Raw genomic sequence first — 19,034 nt, 5'->3', positions numbered from 1 at the left:
AGGCAGCAGGGCCTACTGAGTTGAGCATTCCCTGGGTTTAGAGTCAGGCTAATCTGGGTTAGAATCCTGCTTCTGACACCTATAGAATGTGTGACCGTGGGGAAGTAACTCTTCTGCTTTCATCCTTTGTCTCTTCATCTATAAAATGGGGATAATGTTCCCTTTAGTATCTATCACATCGATTTGTTGTGAGGCTCAGATGAGATAATTTGTGGAAAGTGTTTTGTGAACTTTAAGACTCTATACATCCGGCTGTGCTACTTTGGGACATCCATGACTTCTTCACCACACTCCAGAAACCTCATAATTGGAAAACTCCATCATCCTGCAAGATGGAATCAACCTTGATACTCATATCTCTTCACTACCTTTTGCCTCCTGATAGAAAAGGGGAGCCCTGAATTTCCATTCAGGCTCAGGATAGACATGTCTTCATTTTCTATCTGGCTGCACCGTTGTGGGATTTCTCAGACTTCATCATGCCCTCTCCTTGCTTTCAGCCTCTTTTCCCATATTATCTCCCCTCATTGGTTTGTAAGCTCTTTGAGGGCAGGGGCTATCTCTTTTTTCCTTCCCTATTTGTACCGTCAGTGTATTGCACAGTGTCTGGCACATAGAAGGAACTTAATAAATATTTATTGAATTTTGACTAAATGTCCACTTTCTTATGATCATGGTCGAGTATTTTGGCTACTCTTTTATCTATAATTTCTAACTTTCTACAGGACTGAACAATTTTAGACAATGCTGGCTGTGGAATCTATCAGTATAGTATATTGTACTCCGATATTAAATATGCTTCTGCTTGGCAACAGTGACTAGCAGAATGTGGGAGATCTGAGAGAGAATTGGTCTGTGGTCTCCAACTCATCTGGAAATCAGGTCAAAATTGGATTATGCCTTTCAATTGAATGGTTCTATCCTGTTAACTATACTCTCCATAGCTGAACCATCTAGTTCTCCTATTAAAGTTGCTATTTAACTTGAATTCAAACATTAAACTATTTACAGACACTTTCTATGTACATATATTTGGTGCCAACAGCTTTGACTGAGTCCTAAATTGGCACCGGAAGAAAGAAGATAATTAGGTAATATTCTGCACTTTCACTCCTGACTAGCTTTGGAGAGACCACATTAGGTGAATGAGGCCTCAGGGAAAGAAGGTGGCTGAATCATAGACTCCCAAGATCTTAGAATTGAGAGGAAATTCAGGGATCATCTAATTCAGTCTTCTTATTTAGTAGAGGAAAAAAAACTAAGGTTAGGGGTGGAGAGAAGAATGTATTTGCTCAAGATCATGCAGATTATTAGTGGTAGCACCTGGACTAGAATCCACGTCTCCTGACCCCCATCTCAGTGTTCTACTATACTCTGCTTCTTGAAGGACATTAGGAAAACTAAAAGCCAGAAGGAGGAAGAGTATTCCAAGCATGGGTGATAGCCAATATGAAGGCAGAGAGATGGGAGAGATGGAGTGTTGTATACCAGGAATTATAGACTAGTTTGTCTGGAACATAGAGAGCTACACTATTATTATAGTGCCAATGTGATATTCACAGTACCAAAGGAAACTATGATTATGCTGGATGATTCTGAATTGCAAAATATAACAGACTCTTCATGTATAAGACGGAGGTAAAACATTTATTCAGACACCAGAAAGCCAATCCCAACACCGGAAAACTGAATTTATCATAGCAACAAAGGCATCTCTACACAATAACACTGCAGAGCAGCATCATCCCAAAGTCTTCCCACAAACACTCACAACCTTGTCTTCTTTCCTCCCTCCGTACTAACTTCTCTGACTCCCAGCTTCCTCCTGGTTCTGCTCCACTTGTTCAGCAAACTTTTCCCACCACAGCTCCATGTGATTACATTCGACCTATTAGGGGACAGGGAAGATCTTCAAATTCTCATTACCATCACAAGTATGTGGCCAGTAATGACCTATATAATGACTGGAGAGTTAAGGTGGGTTTAAATTTTAAACAAATGCCAAGCAGAAGACTATTATTTGATCTTCTAGATAATAAGGAGTTTATTGGATTGGGGCTGGCATGCTAGATATCTATGCTTTAGGAAACTGACTTTGGCAGCTATGTGGAAGATGAATTGAGGTGTAATACTCTTTCTGCTATATGTGAAGGGGAAGGTTTCAGTTAAGATGGAGGACTTTGAATCACTAATAAAGTTTGAGGATGATGTATTATTATTCAAACTTTGGGGAAGAGAACTGTCTTTTACATAGCATTTTATAGAACACAAATTTCTTCATATCTGTAATGCTGTCTAATCCTCACAATAACCCGGTGAGGTATAATATCATCCCCATTTACAGATGAGGAAAATTAGCTGCAGAGAAATTTCACCCATTATAAAACACTTGGTACAAGTGAGTGGCAGAATTCAAACCCAGGTTTTTCATGTCTCCTAACTGTGTGTTGTATCCCCCTTATCATTCTGTAAAGTCAAATAAAATGAAGGAATTAAATGGCAAATGGTCTGTGGATGAGGTGAAAGGCAGAATAAAGAGAAGACAATGCAAAACAGCTTTGAACTTCCAGATTGACATAGGTGAGAATGAATGGATGAATGTCCACAAAGCTTTCTAAAGACTTTGAAGTCTAGGGGAGTGGGCAAATGGCAAGGAGTAGTAACACCGAATTTATGGTCATTGACACAATATGTGAAGGCTCATCATTGGGAAAATGCTTCACTGATAAAGACTGCAGGAGGTCTAAAATTTCATAGATAAATACTATGAAGTAATCTGAGGCCCTGAAATGTTAAGTAGAGGGCCCAGAGTCACAAAGCAATATTAAATGTCAAAAGGAAAATTTGAATCCACATGTTCCTTATTTTAATCCCAGAATATAATCCATTAAGACAATGGTTCTTCAACAGTGGTCTGGGGACCTATTGCCATTCCTGAGATACTTTAGAGGGTCTGCAAGGTCAAAATTATTTTCATATTAGTGCTAAGACTCTTTCATTTCTAATGCAGTAGATAGATTTATCCCTTATAAACAAAAGCTCTTTGGGTAGTATTCAATAATGTTTAGGAATGTAAAGGTGTCCCAAGACAAAAAAATTGAAAATCTCTTCATTAAACTTTGACCTTCCTTAACACCCTTACACCTATTTGTTTTCATTTGGGGTACATGAAACACCCGAATCTTGCAACCTTCTGCAATGTTTCATCTCTGACACAGACTATTTTTCTATGCTTTGTTTTGACTAGGCTTTAATAACAATATCACAGAGACCTGATGCATTTTATTTCTGATGACTCTTCAATCCAAATTTAAGATGCTCTCATTTAATTAAAAAATTCTAAACAAAAATTAATAGTTATTATATGTGCTCAGTTAAGGGTAAAATCTGGTGAATTGTTTGTATTGTTACACTCTTTTCTCTTCATTTTTAAGCAAACACAGGTTTCTTAGAAACAAATGGGAATTGCAGACACAAGACAGAGGGTAGAATTGGGCCCCAAGATGTTTTTTTAAGGGCTCCCAGGATCACATAATTACTTGGGAGGCAAGAAAGTTGCCTCAAGATGTGAGACAGCTCTTGAAGCATTTGGCGTTTGGTTTTGTGGTCAAGGTCATTTCCCCTTACCTCTGGGATGGAAAGCTATGATTGCCTTCCAAGCTAGTCACTGTTTGCAGAAGCTTATGGCATGGCTCTGGGGTGCTTTTGTTTTCATTTAGCATGAAACCTTCCACATTAAAGGTTAACTTTGGAACACAGAGGCAAAGGAAGAAGAAAAGGTAAAATGAAAAGGTGTGAAGTGATAAATGGCTACCTGGTGTGAGCAGCTTATATCACTTAATCCAATGGTCTGGAAAAAGTCCAGACTAATAATAATTTTGGTTAGGATTCTTCTTTTGGGGTTGGTAGCTTGGACTTCAGGTTGGGAGAATCAGTCAGAGGGGTGATGCAATTCATGATTACACAAAATAAAGTGAGAAACCATTAGGACTTGGAACAATCTCTATGTGCAATGTCTGAAAGCTTTTGTTTGCTTTTCTGTTAGGAGCACATTTTTACCCTGAAGAGAAGAGAGCAACAGAATAGAAAAGAAAGGGTACTGTTGTGTAGTGATTAGAGCAGTGACTTTGGAATCCCAAAACTTATGTTCAAGACAACTGGGTGGTACAATGGATGGAGTGCTGGGCCTTGAGTCAATAAGACTCATCTTCCTGAGTTCAAATCTAGTCTCAGCCTCTTACTAGCTCTGTGACCCTGGGCAAGTCACTTAACCCTGTTGCCTCAGTTTCCTCATTTGTAAAATGAACTGGAGAAGCAAATGACAAACCATTCCAGTATCTTTGCCAAGAAATCCCCAAATGGTGTCACAAAGAGCCAGCCATGACTGAGACGACTGAATGATAAACGACCTAGGTTTAACTCTTTCCACAGGAGTTGAACACCTCTGTGATTGTGAGGAGGTTACTGAATGTCTTGGATCGCATTTCCTCATCTGTAAAATGTGGAGATCTGGACTAGATTGATTCAGATGACTACTCTAGATCTATGATCATGTGATGCATTTTTTTAAACTTTGCAATGTGAAATTTCCATATTTGGCCTTGGAAGCAATTAGGCATATTAAACAGGAAGCAGCATGATGACCTCATTACCCTGTATTTCTATAGTATGCCACCCTATCTGAAGGTGTTATTTTAATTTCAGACTAGCTATTCCTTCAAAGCAGTGAATCATAGTGGATGGCATGCTGAGTTTATACTCAGGAAGACCCAAGTTCAAATGCTGTCTCTGATGCTAATTAACTGTGTGAGTAGATAACATGACCCTTGAGCTTTTGGCAACTCTCTTAGAATTAAAGATTCCTGTTGGCATTGATTGGCATCAATGGAGGAAATATCCTATACTGAAGAAATTTTAGCTCTTTTACACATCCCTTTGATATGGAGGAAAAGTAGCTATTTTTATATGTTTGGAGAATTATGGCTACAAAGAGGTACTGGATTGAACACTGTCTGTCATTCAGTCAACAAGAAGTTATTAAGTGCTTACTAGGCATTGTGCTAGAAACTGAACTAAGCACTGGAGATTCAAAGAAAAACAAAAAAGAGTCCCTGTCCTCAAGAAGCATATGTTCTAATGGGAGATACAGTATGTAAATAAATAGGAACATACAGGCTATATGTTGAGTGGATGGATCTGAAAGGGAATGCATTAGCAGCTGGGAGAATGGGGAAAGACCTTCTCCAAAGGGTGAACTTTAAGCTGACTCCTAGTAAAAGCAAGAGAAAATAAGAGGTGGAGGTGAAGGGACATCTGCAAAGGTACATATTACATAATAATGACAACTTAAAATTACATGGCGAATTAAGATTTACTAATAGGTAAGTCAATCAATTAGCAACTATGAAGCCCACAAGGTGCCAAGCATCATGTCAGGGATGTGAAGACAAAATGATATAGGCCATGCTCTCAAGGAGTATACATTCTATCAGTGGAGACAACATATTTCATTCACAAAATTCCTACTCTAATGCTTCATCATGGTTTTGCAATAACTCTATTCCTCAAGAGTATCCCAGTGGGGAATTAATTTTGGAAGATTCTGCCAAGTTACTGCTTAAGATACTAGTAATAAATTGTCTGCTGTGAAGACCAGCCTAGCTAAATATGGAATGGTTTGTCATCAAGAGGTTGACTGCTGGGGATGGATTCTTTGGTTATGGCAAACCATGAAACAAAGAAAAATAAAAATGGTTACATATTCCTGTTTGTACTCATTCTGTAATAGTGCCAGTAAAAAAGGGGAGAGGTTTCTAAGAATCACTTAGTTAGCCAACAAGCATTCTTAAGAATTTTAAATGGGCCAGGCACCAAATTAAATGCAGGGATTCAAAAAACAATGAACAAACAATCAAACAAAACAAAATAAAATATTAGTCCTGACCTTAAGGAACATACATTCTAAAAGAGAAGACAATATGGAAAATTAGGAGCATATATGATCTATAAAGAGTAGATGGAAGGTAATCTGTCAGGTTACATTTCCATAAGGGTTGCTCCCCTCAACCATGGCTAATGGAACCAGGCTAGACATATGGACAATGGTTTGGGGGGGGGCCAGGGAGAGGAGTATTGCTATTCCAATGAAATTACCTTCCCATTGGTGGCAGCTGGTGGGTCTCTGGTGTTGCTGGGAATGGTCAGTTCCTTCTCCATGAGGGTTGATCCTTTGCTGGCTCCTGAAGATGGTCCAGAAGTTGGATTGGTGGTCTGGGGAGAGCTGCTATTCCTGGAGCCCTTTGAATCAGGGTCCAAGGTTGTCTCCACCAGAATCCGAGGGCAGCTGATATTTGAAGAGGTTGTGATGATTTGAAAGCAAAGAATGAAGAGGATGCAAAATGTTATGAACAATTTGGCAGGATATTACAAACCAAGCAAATATCTAAGCACTTTTTATGTATTAGGCACTGTGCTGTGGGCTGGAAACACAAAGACAAGAATGAAACAGTTTTTGCCCTCCAAAAATTTATATTCTGTTGGGGGGGGCAACATATGTAAAATAGCTACATATAAATATGTCAAAGTACATACAAAATTATTTGTTAAAAAAAAAAGAGGCAGTATGGGGGCAGCTAGGTGGCACAATGAATAGAGCACCAGCCCTGGAGTCAGAAGGACCTGAGTTCAAATCCGGCCTTAGACAGTAGACAGCTAGACTTACTAGCTGTATGACCCTGAGCAAATCACTTAACCCCAATTGCCTTGCCTTCCCCCCTCCAAGAAAAAAAGAGGCAGTAGTGGTTGGGGGAGGGAATCAGAAAAATCCTACCTTCCTGTAGGAGTTAGTATGTGAGGTGAATTACAAAGGAAATTAGAGATTCTAAGAGGTGGAGATGAAGAAGAAATGCATTCCAGGTGTGGATGAAACCTAGAGAAAGGCAGTGAGAAGGGAGATGGAATTTCTCACGTAACATACATCAAGAAATTCAGTTTGGACTCAATACATGTCAGGAGCTGTGCTAAGTGCTAATAAGACAATTATTATCTCATTTGTTCTTTACAGTAACCCCAGGAGGTAGGTGCTCTGTCCAAACTGATAGAATAAAGAATGATTGAAGGGTAGGAAAGCTAGAAAGGACCTAGAAAGGTAAATCGATGCCTAGTGATTTTATTGTGGTTTGGCGTAGTAGAGTACACCAAAAATATGCTGGAAAATGCAGCCAAATGTTCAGAAATGAGAGACCAAAGGTCTGTGAATTATCTAGAAGTCTCATGCCTATGTCATGAACACATTTTCAAGAAGTGTAAAGTACTAAATGAGATGAAAACTGAGCCACTTCACTCCAACCACACACACACATGCACACACACGCAACGCACACGCATGCATGCACACACACACATGCACACGCACACACAAATGAAATTGACATTCATTTTTTAGACAGGAAATGGTTAAGCAATCTATCAACTAGTTAGAGCAAAGGTAAAAATTAACTTCAAATCTGAAGGATAAAAAAGAAGAGACATTATAGGTAATTACAATAATTCTAACTTGATGTATTCCAACAAGGAGCTGAAAAATTGGATAAGGATTAAAGAAAATAAGCTAAGAATGATTATGACCACTTCCTGTAAATTTTTTTTTACTGATTTAAGGTAATTCCCACAAGGACTAGGCCAAAATACCCCAGAAACAACCTTGGCTGCCAAACACTTAATGTCTTGGCCAAGTGGAGAGATATGGTAGGTCAGAGAAACAACAGTTTAGAAATGCAAACTTGTTTTCAAATTTTGTGCAGTGATGAAAATCATGAGTCACATTATCTGATAAAACAGCTAAGAGCAATGGAGGGGAAAACAAGTACACACAAAACTTGTCGGGAGGTACAACGAAGCCGGATCCTTTCCAAGTGCATTTATAAACAAAACTATAAGGGCAAGAGATTAAAAAAAAATGAAACAGATGTGCCCATGTATTATCATCAATAGCTGTTGAATTGCTTTATTTGGAATTTAATCCCTCAGTACCTGTTGTGCTAAATGAAGGGGAAATAATACTCATGAAGTTGAAGAAAGACTGGACTAGACCAAAAATACACAGAAGAAATTCTGCTAGAGATGACCCAATTTTGGAAGTCTTGAACTAATTTTCAAGATGTTTGTAAGAGAGGATGATCAAGAATGTCTGGTAAAAAAATCATAAGTGGTATTATTATAAAAAGGAAGTGATTGAGAGAGCATCAATGACTACTGGTCCATCTGTCTACTTTCTCAATCTTTAAAAATTTTTTTTATAACAATCATTTACACCTACGTTGAAAGTTATATAGTTATATAGCACCAATGCAATATTCATAGTGCCTATGGTCACTATAAATATACCTGCATGGTGCACAATTGGAAAATATAACAGACTCTCCATATAGAAAACAGAAGCAAAACATTTATTTAGACAACAGAAAACCAAATCCCAAAATCAGTAAGCCAATCCCATCATAGTAGCAAAGAAGTTAATAAGTCATAACAGCACAGAGAGTCACACTGATGGGATCCTAATAAAGCTGCCCCCAGCCCCAATATTCTATAGGTCTGGCCCTAGTGAACAGCAGGCCCATTGCACCTACCTATCCCCCCCCATCCCCAACAATGTCCTAACTTATGCCTCACTGCTTACTAGCACAACAGGTATGTCCCTGAATTCTTAGTTCCCACAGAAACAGCAGGTGTTTCCATATGATGGGAACCTAGCTACTGCCTCTACCTGGTCACTGCCCCCAGACCCACTCCCACAGAAACAGGTATGTTATTGTATTCAATCACAATCACATCATCCATCTAGCCCAAGACAGGACCACAATAGCTAGCCAGTTGGAGGGCAGAATGACCACCAAACCATAGATGGGACCCCTTCTCCATTACCTAATCCCTTAACAAACCTCTCCTCCATTACCTAATCCCTTAACAAACTCCTCCTACCTTTTTAATATCAATGATATCCTCTATTCTACATAAATTTCTATTGTGTAATTGCATCTTTGCCCTATAAAAATCCATCTTGCTTTCTCTAAAGTTGCTGGTTCCTCTTGGAACTCAGCCTGCTTCAAGACAGGCATCAATCTCAATAAATGCTTATACTTGGATTAGAGGTGGTCTGACTCTGAATTCTTTGAGACAATTCCACCACAACACATCATGAAACCACCACACTTTTTGGGTGGGCAGAGATCCCACCCCAACAGTTTTAGGCATCCCTGGGTTTAAACTGCAACAACACCACCCTTTAGCCTTCCCACAAACCAATAGAAGACCGATATTTACTCACAAGCCTATCTGTCTCCCTCAGAAACAAACTCTCCTCCCAACCACCAGCAGGCTCTGACTCCCAGCTTCCTGTGGGCTCTGTTCCACCCTTCAGCAAACTCCTCCCACCACAGGCTCCATGTGATTGTATTCAGCCTATTAGAGGGCAGGGTTTATTTTCAAAGCAGGGAAAGTCTTCAAATTCCCTTAGGCTTAGTAAGAGGCAGGGAAGATCTTAAAATTCCCATTACCATTAGAACTTGATAAAAATTTGAGAATGAAAGAGGGAGGCTTTTGCAAAAATAAACAAAGCAAAACTGTAGCACAACATTTCTTCAAAGTTATGCAATTGAATGAAAAGAATACTTCTGCTTATTGTTTGTTGATTATTTAAAAAAAGAATTTGACTTGATAGAGAAATATACAGTTTTTAAGGTTCTCATGCAATTAAGTAACTCCACACATATGTTAGAATCATACCAAATTCTTTCTAGATATCATATCTTTGTTCAACATTCCTCATGTCAGCATCCAACAAGGCATAAAACAGGGAGACATATGCTCATCAAAGGTGTTTGCCACTGCGAGGGATTCCCTATGGTGAAATACTACAGATGTTTTTGCTTGCAAATGACAATGTATCTGATTGTATTGAGCTACAAAATACTATGGGGCTTCCTAAATGAGGTCCACCTCCACTCAAGAAATCAAGCTAACAATCTTCACAGGAGGAGGAGGGAAGGGGGAAGGGAACAAATATAGGAAGAATTTCTATTGTCCTGCTATGTCATACAGTTGAATGGGGTTTTCACTGAATTAATCCACTAAAAAGCACACATATCTTAGATAGCCACCATAGATAAAATACCTGAACACAGAATTGAATGGGAAAATAATGATATTAATGACTAACATTTATGTTAGATATAATATATAACATATACTATATGTATGTATATAACTATATCATATATATTTAATATGTATTATGTTCCAGGTACTGTGCTAAGTGATTATCTCAGTTGATCTTTACAGCAATACTGGGAGATAGGTACTATTATGACCCCCATTTTACATTTGAAGACACTGAGGCAAACAGGTTAAGTGACTTGCCCAGGGTCATACAGCTAGCTAGTATCTCAAGCTAGATTTAAGCTCAAGTCTTTCTGACTCTAGGCTCAGCTCTCTCTCTAGTACTCTACCTAACTACCTCAAAGAAATAAAGACTGATTGAATTTAGGAAATAAATTCTGAGCTGCTCTGTAACAGAAAACAAAACAAAGGAAAAATCCCATCTTATATTTATTTATTTTTTGAACATGGGTATTCTCCCAGTTATGCTATATAACTTTGGATGGAACAAGATTTCTGAAGAATTAGAATTGCAAATTATCACAATGGCATTGGAAGGACACATTATCCTCACATAAGGACTATAGTATATCATCAATGGGGCAGCTAGCTGGCACAGTGGATAGAGAACTGACTTGGAACCAGGAAGACTCATCTTTATGAGTTCAAATCCATCCTCAGACACTTACTAACAGTGTGTCCCTGGGCAAGTCACTTAACCATGTTTGCTGCCTCGGTTTCCTCATCTGTAAAATAAGCTGGTGAAGGAAATGGTAAGCCACTCCAGTATCTTTGCCAAGAAAACTCTAAATGGGGTCACAAATGACTCATCAACCATGTATCATCAATGATGATTTGTGCTTAAGAGGTGCCATAAAAGATGTATTATAGGGAAATACAGAAAAGAAGGTACCCTGGCCATATAGCAAAACCAAGGTATCAATAGTCAATCAGTCAACTACATTTATTAATTGTCTACTGTATGCCAGGCACTATAAACACTGGAGATACATAGAAAAGCAAAAAAAAAAAAACCTGCTGCTTTCAAGGCACTCACGGTCCTAATGGGGGAGACAACATGCAAGCAACTATGTTATGTATAAGAAGGTGAATTAGGGTTAATCTCAGAGGGAAGATTAAAATTAAGGAGGATTGCAAAAGGCATCTGGTGGAAGGCAGAATTTTGACTGTGGTTTGAAGGAAACTGGGAAAAATTGGAGGTAGAGATGAAGAGGGAGAGAGTTCTTAACCAGTGAAAACTTTCAATAAGGAGACAGGGCATCATATACAAAAAGACCACTGTCAGTGGATTTCAGAGCATGTAGAACAGAGTAAGATGTAAGAAGACTGGAAAGATGGGAATGGGTTAGGTAATGAAGGACTTTGACCACCAAAAAGTGGGCTATATATTTGATCCTGGAGGTAATGGGGAGGCCCTGAAATTTATTGCATAGAGAAGTTTGCAGTGATGGCAGCAATGGTCTAACTACCTAAATGAAGGTCTTTGGATTATTGGGTAGGTTTTCTTTGTAGGGTTTATGGGAAAACAGTCACTACCTTGGGAGCTTAGCTGTAATTAGTGGGTTTAAATTTATCTTTCCTTGACTCAATACTTTCTTCCCTGGTGTCAAGGAAAGAGTGTTGGACTTGGAATCAGGAAGCCCTGAGTTTGAATTCTACCTTAGATAATTCCTTGCTCTATGACTGTGGGCAAGTAATTAAACCCATTTCAAAATGAACCTATCTTGATCCCATTCTCTCCAGCCTATTTTGGGAGTTTCTTCACTCAGTTAAGTTTCTCTCTAACCCCACCTTACCTTCAACCTTTTGTTTTCTACTTAGTTTTTCTTGCTGCCTATAAGCATACCCCAGTATTAACCTTTACTTGTCCTTGCCGTCTATCCAAGTGATCCCCCAGTATATTTTTCTCTTTAATGGCCAAAATTTTAGAAAAAGTCACCAAAATAATCTTTCTCAAGCACAGGTAAGACCATCTTAGATTCCTAAAACCTTTTCAGTGGATTACTATTACCTGAAGGATAAAATAAAAACTATGTAGTCTGGTTTTTGAGTCATTTTTTTTTTACATCCCAGTTCCAGCCATCCTTTCCAGGCATTTCCCTTTTGCCAGGAATGTTCCATCCAAATGGTCCCATTTTCTGTTCCCCTAACTTGCCATCCCATCCCTTATTTTCTTTTTGACCTTTTGCAAGTTTTAATATGAACCATGTGTTATATTTTTATTCCCTTAGTTAAATATGGAAAAACAAAAACAAAACCTCCCAAAATTTTCACCCATTGACACAACTGCCTTCTAAACAAGTGTAGCCTATTCAAAGCAAGTGTTTTGATAGTACAAAGCCATCTCTTATTTTTATACCATTGCAGAGACTGCCCCCCATTACTTGTAGGCTTTCCCTCTTCAGACTGTCTTTTGTATTTCTTAGCTTCCTCCAAGGTGGTACTTAGATGTCACCTCCTGTGGGAAGACTCCTAATTCCCCCATTGTTAGTGTTCTTTCTAGTGCTTAACATGGTGCCTGGAACATAATGGATGCTTAATAAATGTTTTTTTGATTGCTTCTCCACTTGCCTCATATTTACTAATCTATAGACATGTTATATGTACGTCCTTTAGGAGAATTTAAGGTCTTCGGGGACAGAGCATTTTTTGTTTTTTCTCACATCCCCGGTACCTTGCATAGTGTCTCACATACAGTGGATGCTCAATAAATATTAGTTTTGAATTTTGTATACAGACAAGAATCATAGAGGTGGAACTGAGATGTATGGCTTTTAATATGCACTTTTAGAGAGGGTATCCACATACATGAGATCATGAATCCATTGAAGTACATTGAAGGTTTAGAAACTGCCTTCCTCATAATAATCATATGATATTAGTAGTGCAAATATTCTTATCCCCATTTAATATTTGAGATAACTGAGGCTTAGAGGGGTTTGATCACCTGCTCAGAGCCACACAGTTCAAAATTAGTGGCATAGGGAACTTAAACCCATATCTTCTGAGTTCATCCCCCTCTTCATTATACTGTGATACCTGTCGATGTTCAGGCAGGCTATAAGCAGACTCACTTGTAAGTACTCAGTCTTCAGATTTCAACACCACTGCTCTTTCTACTCCATGTTCTTTTTTTTGTCCACTGCAAACTTGATTATCATCTTAGAAGAAAATAAATATTCATGTACATATATATACATACAGGTATACAAGGTATATATGCACTCATACATGAATGTATATATGTACACAAAGTATATACATATGTTTTTATATATAGACACACACATATATAGATATGCATATTTCTATATTTTATGTATATAATTCATATTTAGATAAACCAGAATTCAATGAGTTTCTAGACTTCATAGTTAATGGCATATCCCATCTTTAATCTTCATTCCTCTAGCAGGTGAGTTAAAGAAGAGAAAACCTTAAATTTAACTGCCTTCTTGATCTCTTAGAATTTAAGATTTATGTACCCATAGTGGGAAAGATTAAGTTGTAGTTCTTGTAGGAAAAGAAAAAGAGACTATAGCTTTGGAAGATCTCTTAGAGACCCATGCTTTGGAGGATAAGCTGGGTACTATATGTTACCTCAAGACATTTGTACTCATTGTGTCATTCACTTACCTAATGGTCTTCTCACTCTCCTTGTCCTAAATGTTGACCATGACCAAATACTGGAATTGGATGAACATATATACGTCATTTGTTTGATTGACAATCTAGGATAACTCAACCACTTATCTACTGAACAATCACTTGAATAACTTAGTTACTCTTTGCCTCAGTTTTCCCCCTGAAAATGGAGATTGCTATTTTCTAAGCCCAACTTTTGTCCAAAGAGGTGGAGAAAGGGAATTAAAATCTATAAGACATTGAGTTTCCTGGATATAAACACTATATAGAAACCAGGCATTGTCATTACAAAATTTCAAACTTAGAAACTTTGAGTCTGCTCTATTTTGGGAGGGATGATACTAGTTTCCCCCGAAGTTCTGTGATTAAAAATCATGGGTTAGTGAGACTGTTTTCCATTTTGAAATACATTTTAGAAAGCACTGTTTTTTGGAAATCCTGTTTGCTCAGCAGAGTCAGAAGCTACAGGCAGTGCATCAAAGTCACAATCAGGCAATATGGGAGAAATAATAAAGGTTATTATTTCTTATTCTGAGCTGCTGAAGGGAGAACATATATCCTGGAGGTGCTGATTGTTAGGCACGTTTGAACCACAGAGTATAATAGCTCCATCCTGTGCTATCTGTGCCTCTGACATTCAGCCAGTGCTATCCATGCCTTTGACATTCAGCCAAATATCTCAGGTTAATCAGATCCATTACTATCTGCTTGTCGGTCTTTCCCATCTGTCTCCACATTCCTTTCCTCCTTTCCCTTTGGGGAAGAAGAGAGAAGGAGAGAGAGAGAGAGGGAGAGAGAGAGAGAGAGAGGGAGAGGGAGAGAGAGAGAGAGAGAGAGAGAGAGAGAGAGAGAGAGAGAGAGAGAGGGAGAGAGAGAGAGAGAGAGAGAGACAGAGAGAGAGAGAGAGAGAGAGAGAGAGAGAGAGAGAGAGAGAGAGAGGAGAGAGAGACCCTCTGGCCTGTAAATGTTTGCACAGAATGGCTGAGTGGACTGAAGCGAGGAGATAAGGATGTTTTATGCCATTTCTTTTGCTTGTGTGAATACCACTGAGATTGATTTCAGAAAAGGAAATTTATTTCCCTAGAGACATATTTTATCACTTGCTTGAATTTTGTGATTCACCATATGTAGAATACAGCCAAGTCTCCTTCAGAGGGAGAAGGAAGGAAAAAAGGATAACACTTAAAACCTGAAAAAAAAAAAACCCCAACATATAAAAGGCACTGCCAGATAAAATGTTCTGTGACCTATAAGCTTTGGAATGGGTCAGAGGGATTATACTAAGGCTGACATTTAGAAATGATGTGATCCATTGGCTGCTACCGTATGCATATAGAAAGCCAAAATACCAGCTATAGGTTCACCCCCTGAATAAATCCTCTATTGAAGCAAAAAGTGAATAACAGGAACTTTAACCCAAGAGGTAAGAGCAAAAGTCTAAGAGGGTCATCATGTTAGCTTTTACAAGGTGAGATGACTTTATTTAAAGGGACATGTTCAACTTAGTTAAGCCCTCAAATTTATGTACTCTTAAAAAAGCAGGCTTAGCAGAGTTTAATATAAATGGAAATGATTTCAGCTACAGAGGGAAAGGGAGAGAGGACAACAGGGAGAGCATAAGTAAAGAAGGGAGAGGAGGAATGGGTGTGGGCAGGGATGGGTTGGAAAGCTTTCGGTGAAGACTAGAAATTAGAATGCAAAATTAGAACACTTGCTTTGACATTGGCAAATGACTTGTTCTGTAGTATAAAGTTCATCATTTAAGTTATATCTATGTTCCATAGGAAGCATGTGTCTATGTGGGCTGGCACAGCAATGAGATTTGTCACATTGTACAAAATTACATAACTTTCCATCTTATCTCAATGCAAGGGTAGCTGATTGGTAGCATTATTTCTGGCAGTCAACATCAACTTCATTTTTTGAATAGTGCATCTTATAGGTGTGAGTGACTTTGAATGGGTGTGAGGTATTCAGCAAGACTGAATTAACTTATAAAATCACTAGTAAATTTTTTTTAACCTCTTATAATCAACCACTAGTGAATCAGAGATGACAGTATGGTGCTGGAGATAGAGAGATGGCTTTGGCATTGGAAAGACCTTGACTTAAGTGTTGCCCCTGACACATACTAGTTGTATGATGCTAGGCAATTCCCTTATTGGCCCAGAAAACTAAGACTAAAAATTTCAGAAAAGGTATATTGGTACAGGGAGTTCCTCACTAGGAGCTCTCTGTGTCAGTATAATAATATTTGGTTAAAAAGGAAAAGCCATTTCAATAATTTCTTAGCACTTAATTATGTAAATGACATCTGGGAAGAATATTGTGCCTCAAAACATTTGTGTCTCTAATATTTGTCCATAATGATTTAAAAAAAAATTTTTTGGAGGGGGGAATGAAAGGTAATAGGGGTTAAATGACTCGGCCAAGGTCACAGAGCTAGTTAAGTGTCAAGTGTCTGAGGCTGGATTTGAACTCAGGTCATCCTGACTTCAGGGCTGGTGCTCTATTCCTGTGCCACCTAGCTGCTCCTCCGTAATGATTTCTTAAGTTGTCATGTAGGTCCCAAGAAGTGTGTTGTGTTTGTTGTTGAACTAATCAGTTGTGTCTGACTCTTGAGCTACTGAAGTGGTTTGCCATTTCCTTCTCTAGCTAATTTTACAGATGAGGAACTGGGACAAACTGGATTAAGTAACTTGTCCAGAGTCATAGAATTAGTAAGTGTCTGAGGCCAGATTTGAGCTCATGAAGATGAATCTTACTGATTCCAAGCCCAGTGCTCTATCCACTTTGCCACCTAGCTCTGTGTGTGTGTGTGTGTGTGTGTGTGTGTGTGTGTATAAAACAACTAGGAAACCAAAATCTATGGCAATTTATAAAATCTTAGAGAACAATTGGTTAGTATGGTTCCTCGGGATCATGTCAATGATTTATCAGTCATTACTTTTATGTAAAACAAGCAATAAACTTTACCTTTCTGGTCAGGCTTCTTATACCCATGCTTTCTATTTAACAATAGAAACATCCCTACCAACTTCTCATGGCCATCTCTCTAAGGAAATACCAACAATGTTTCAGGTACTTCCTAAGTGCTTTATAATTATTATCTCATTTGATCTTAACAACAATCCTGGGTGAGGAAACTGAGTTAGGCAGAAGTTAAGTTGATTTGCCCAGGATCACACAGTGTCAGAAGCTAGATTTGAACTCAGGTCTTTCTGTCTCCAGGCCCAGTGCTCTATCCACTGTGCCACCTACATGCCTTTTAAGGTTAGCTTTTACAACTTCCACAGTCCTTTAGCTGGCAAAGTCCCCCTTTCTTTTTATGTCCTTTAACACAAGCTTCTAAGGACCTCTTCTCTATTGGTTATCTTTGTATCTTTTCTACATCACCTTGAGATTTCCTTTCAGTGACTCACTGTGGTTGACCTTGGATGCCTGCTCATCTTTCTTTTTGCGTTTCATGGCAGAGCGATCCCATCTGTTCATGCTGCTTGAACTATTAGCATTCTATAAAAGACCTGGTATACCTCTCTGACCCCCACTTTTCTAACTGTTTAGACTTATAAGTAATAACAATAATAAAAAAATATATGACTATTTTAGTTTTATAAAGTCAATCTAGTATGTATCTGAACACAAAGATAAGTAATACTCTGCCTCCTAACATTCTTTCCTTTTATAAAAGTTTTGGACTCACAGGGCAAGACCATTATTTTTCCAGCTCCTAAGAAACATATAAATACGTGTTATCTTACTTGTTAACAGTTATTGTCACCCTTGCGATTTCTCTTCTTCGGATTAAATAATTTTGATTCTCTTAAAAAAATGTTCCTGTAGGCTCCACTTTTCAGCCCCCTAATTATGTTAGTCAGCTCTAATTTCTTTCATCTTTCTAAATATATGAAGCCCAGTCCTTTATTCAGAAATCTACACTACCACATTTTATTTTTAAGATCACAGTGCTATATTGATGACACAGTCAACTCTTTTCCATTTGTTGTTTAGTCATTCAGTCATGTCCAACTCTGACTCCATGGACCATAGCATTCCAAGCCTTCCGATCCTCCACTATCACCCAAAGTCTGTCCAAGTTCATATTCGTTGTTTCCACGATAAAATCTATCTCATCCTTTACTTTTCCTTTTTCCTCCAATCTTTAACAAAATCAGGGTCTTTTCCATCTTTTCATTATGTGGCCAAAGTATTTAAGCTGCAGCTTCAGTATTTGACCTTCCAGTGAATTGCCTGACTTAGTTTCTTTTAAGTATTGACTGATTTGATCTCTTTGCTGTCCAAAGGACTCTCAAAAGTCTTCTTAATTTGAAAGTGTTGATTTTGCAACAATTAGCTTCCATTCAAGTTCAACTCACAGCCATACATTACTACCCAATGTCACTCAGCTCTTTTAGTTATAATGAAACCTTTACTTGATAGTTGCAAAGCAATCTATATAAATTAAGTAATTTAATTCTCATAATAGCTCTGTGAGGTATCACAGATACTGTAGACTTGCAGATTGTTAGAGTTGGAAGGGATTTCACAGGATAGCCTAACCCATTTTGAAACAAGAAATATCTTTGCAGCATATTCCCCGAAATGGTTGCCAAGCTTTGTTTGGAGGCCTCTGGATGGGGAACTCTCTGTCTTGCAGGGTATCCCTTCCCACTTTTGGATAGCTCTAACTCTTAGAAATTTTTTTCTTGCATCAATCCAAAATTTTTAACTTTTACACCCTGTTCCTAATTTTGCCTTCTGAGGCCAAGTAGAACAAATTGAATCCCTCTTTCATATGTAAGCCCTTTGAATCTTTGAAGACAACTCTCAGGGAGTTTAGTGCCAATGCAATATTTACAGTGTCCATGAACTATTTCATGATGGTTGATTGCAAAATATACCAGACTCTCCAGATAGAGGATAAAGCTGAAGGATTTATTTAGACACCAGAAAAACCTGAATCCCCAAACCAGTAAGCCAATTCCATCATAGTACAAAAGATATTCAGAAGCCATAATAATGCTGAGAGCCATGTTATCCTTTAGCATTCCCACAAATCAATATAAGATCAATATTTACTCACAAAACTCTCTATCTCCTTGCCTAAGCTCCTCTGTCCCCCACTGTCTCCAATTGTCTTTAACTGTCAGGCTAGCTCTCTACCAGCTTCTCTCCAGGCTCTGCTTCTCCTCAGCAAACTCCTCCCACCACAG

The 19,034-nt window shown here is 38.4% G+C and overlaps 2 long non-coding RNA genes across 5 annotated transcripts in view; one reads left to right on the top strand and one right to left on the bottom strand.

Annotated features, from left to right (window-relative positions):
• Positions 1–19,034, top strand: part of LOC138164102 (uncharacterized) — a 218,656-nt gene that overhangs the window by 115,681 nt on the left and 83,941 nt on the right. The gene's annotated exons all lie outside the window — the stretch shown is intronic.
• On the bottom strand, positions 1,609–9,413 carry LOC138164099 (uncharacterized). Its single transcript, XR_011168997.1, has 3 exons — positions 9,326–9,413; positions 6,154–6,343; positions 1,609–1,888 (listed from the first exon to the last, which is right to left on the bottom strand). It is a non-coding gene; the product is annotated as an uncharacterized lncRNA (long non-coding RNA).

This window comes from Petaurus breviceps, unplaced genomic scaffold (assembly GCF_028583685.1).
Source record: "Petaurus breviceps papuanus isolate PSGF00001 unplaced genomic scaffold, PetGlider_PUasm1.0 189, whole genome shotgun sequence".
Lineage (NCBI taxonomy): Eukaryota > Metazoa > Chordata > Mammalia > Diprotodontia > Petauridae > Petaurus > Petaurus breviceps.
Note: the sequence above shows the minus strand (reverse complement) of the source record. Positions and strands in the feature narration are given on the sequence as shown.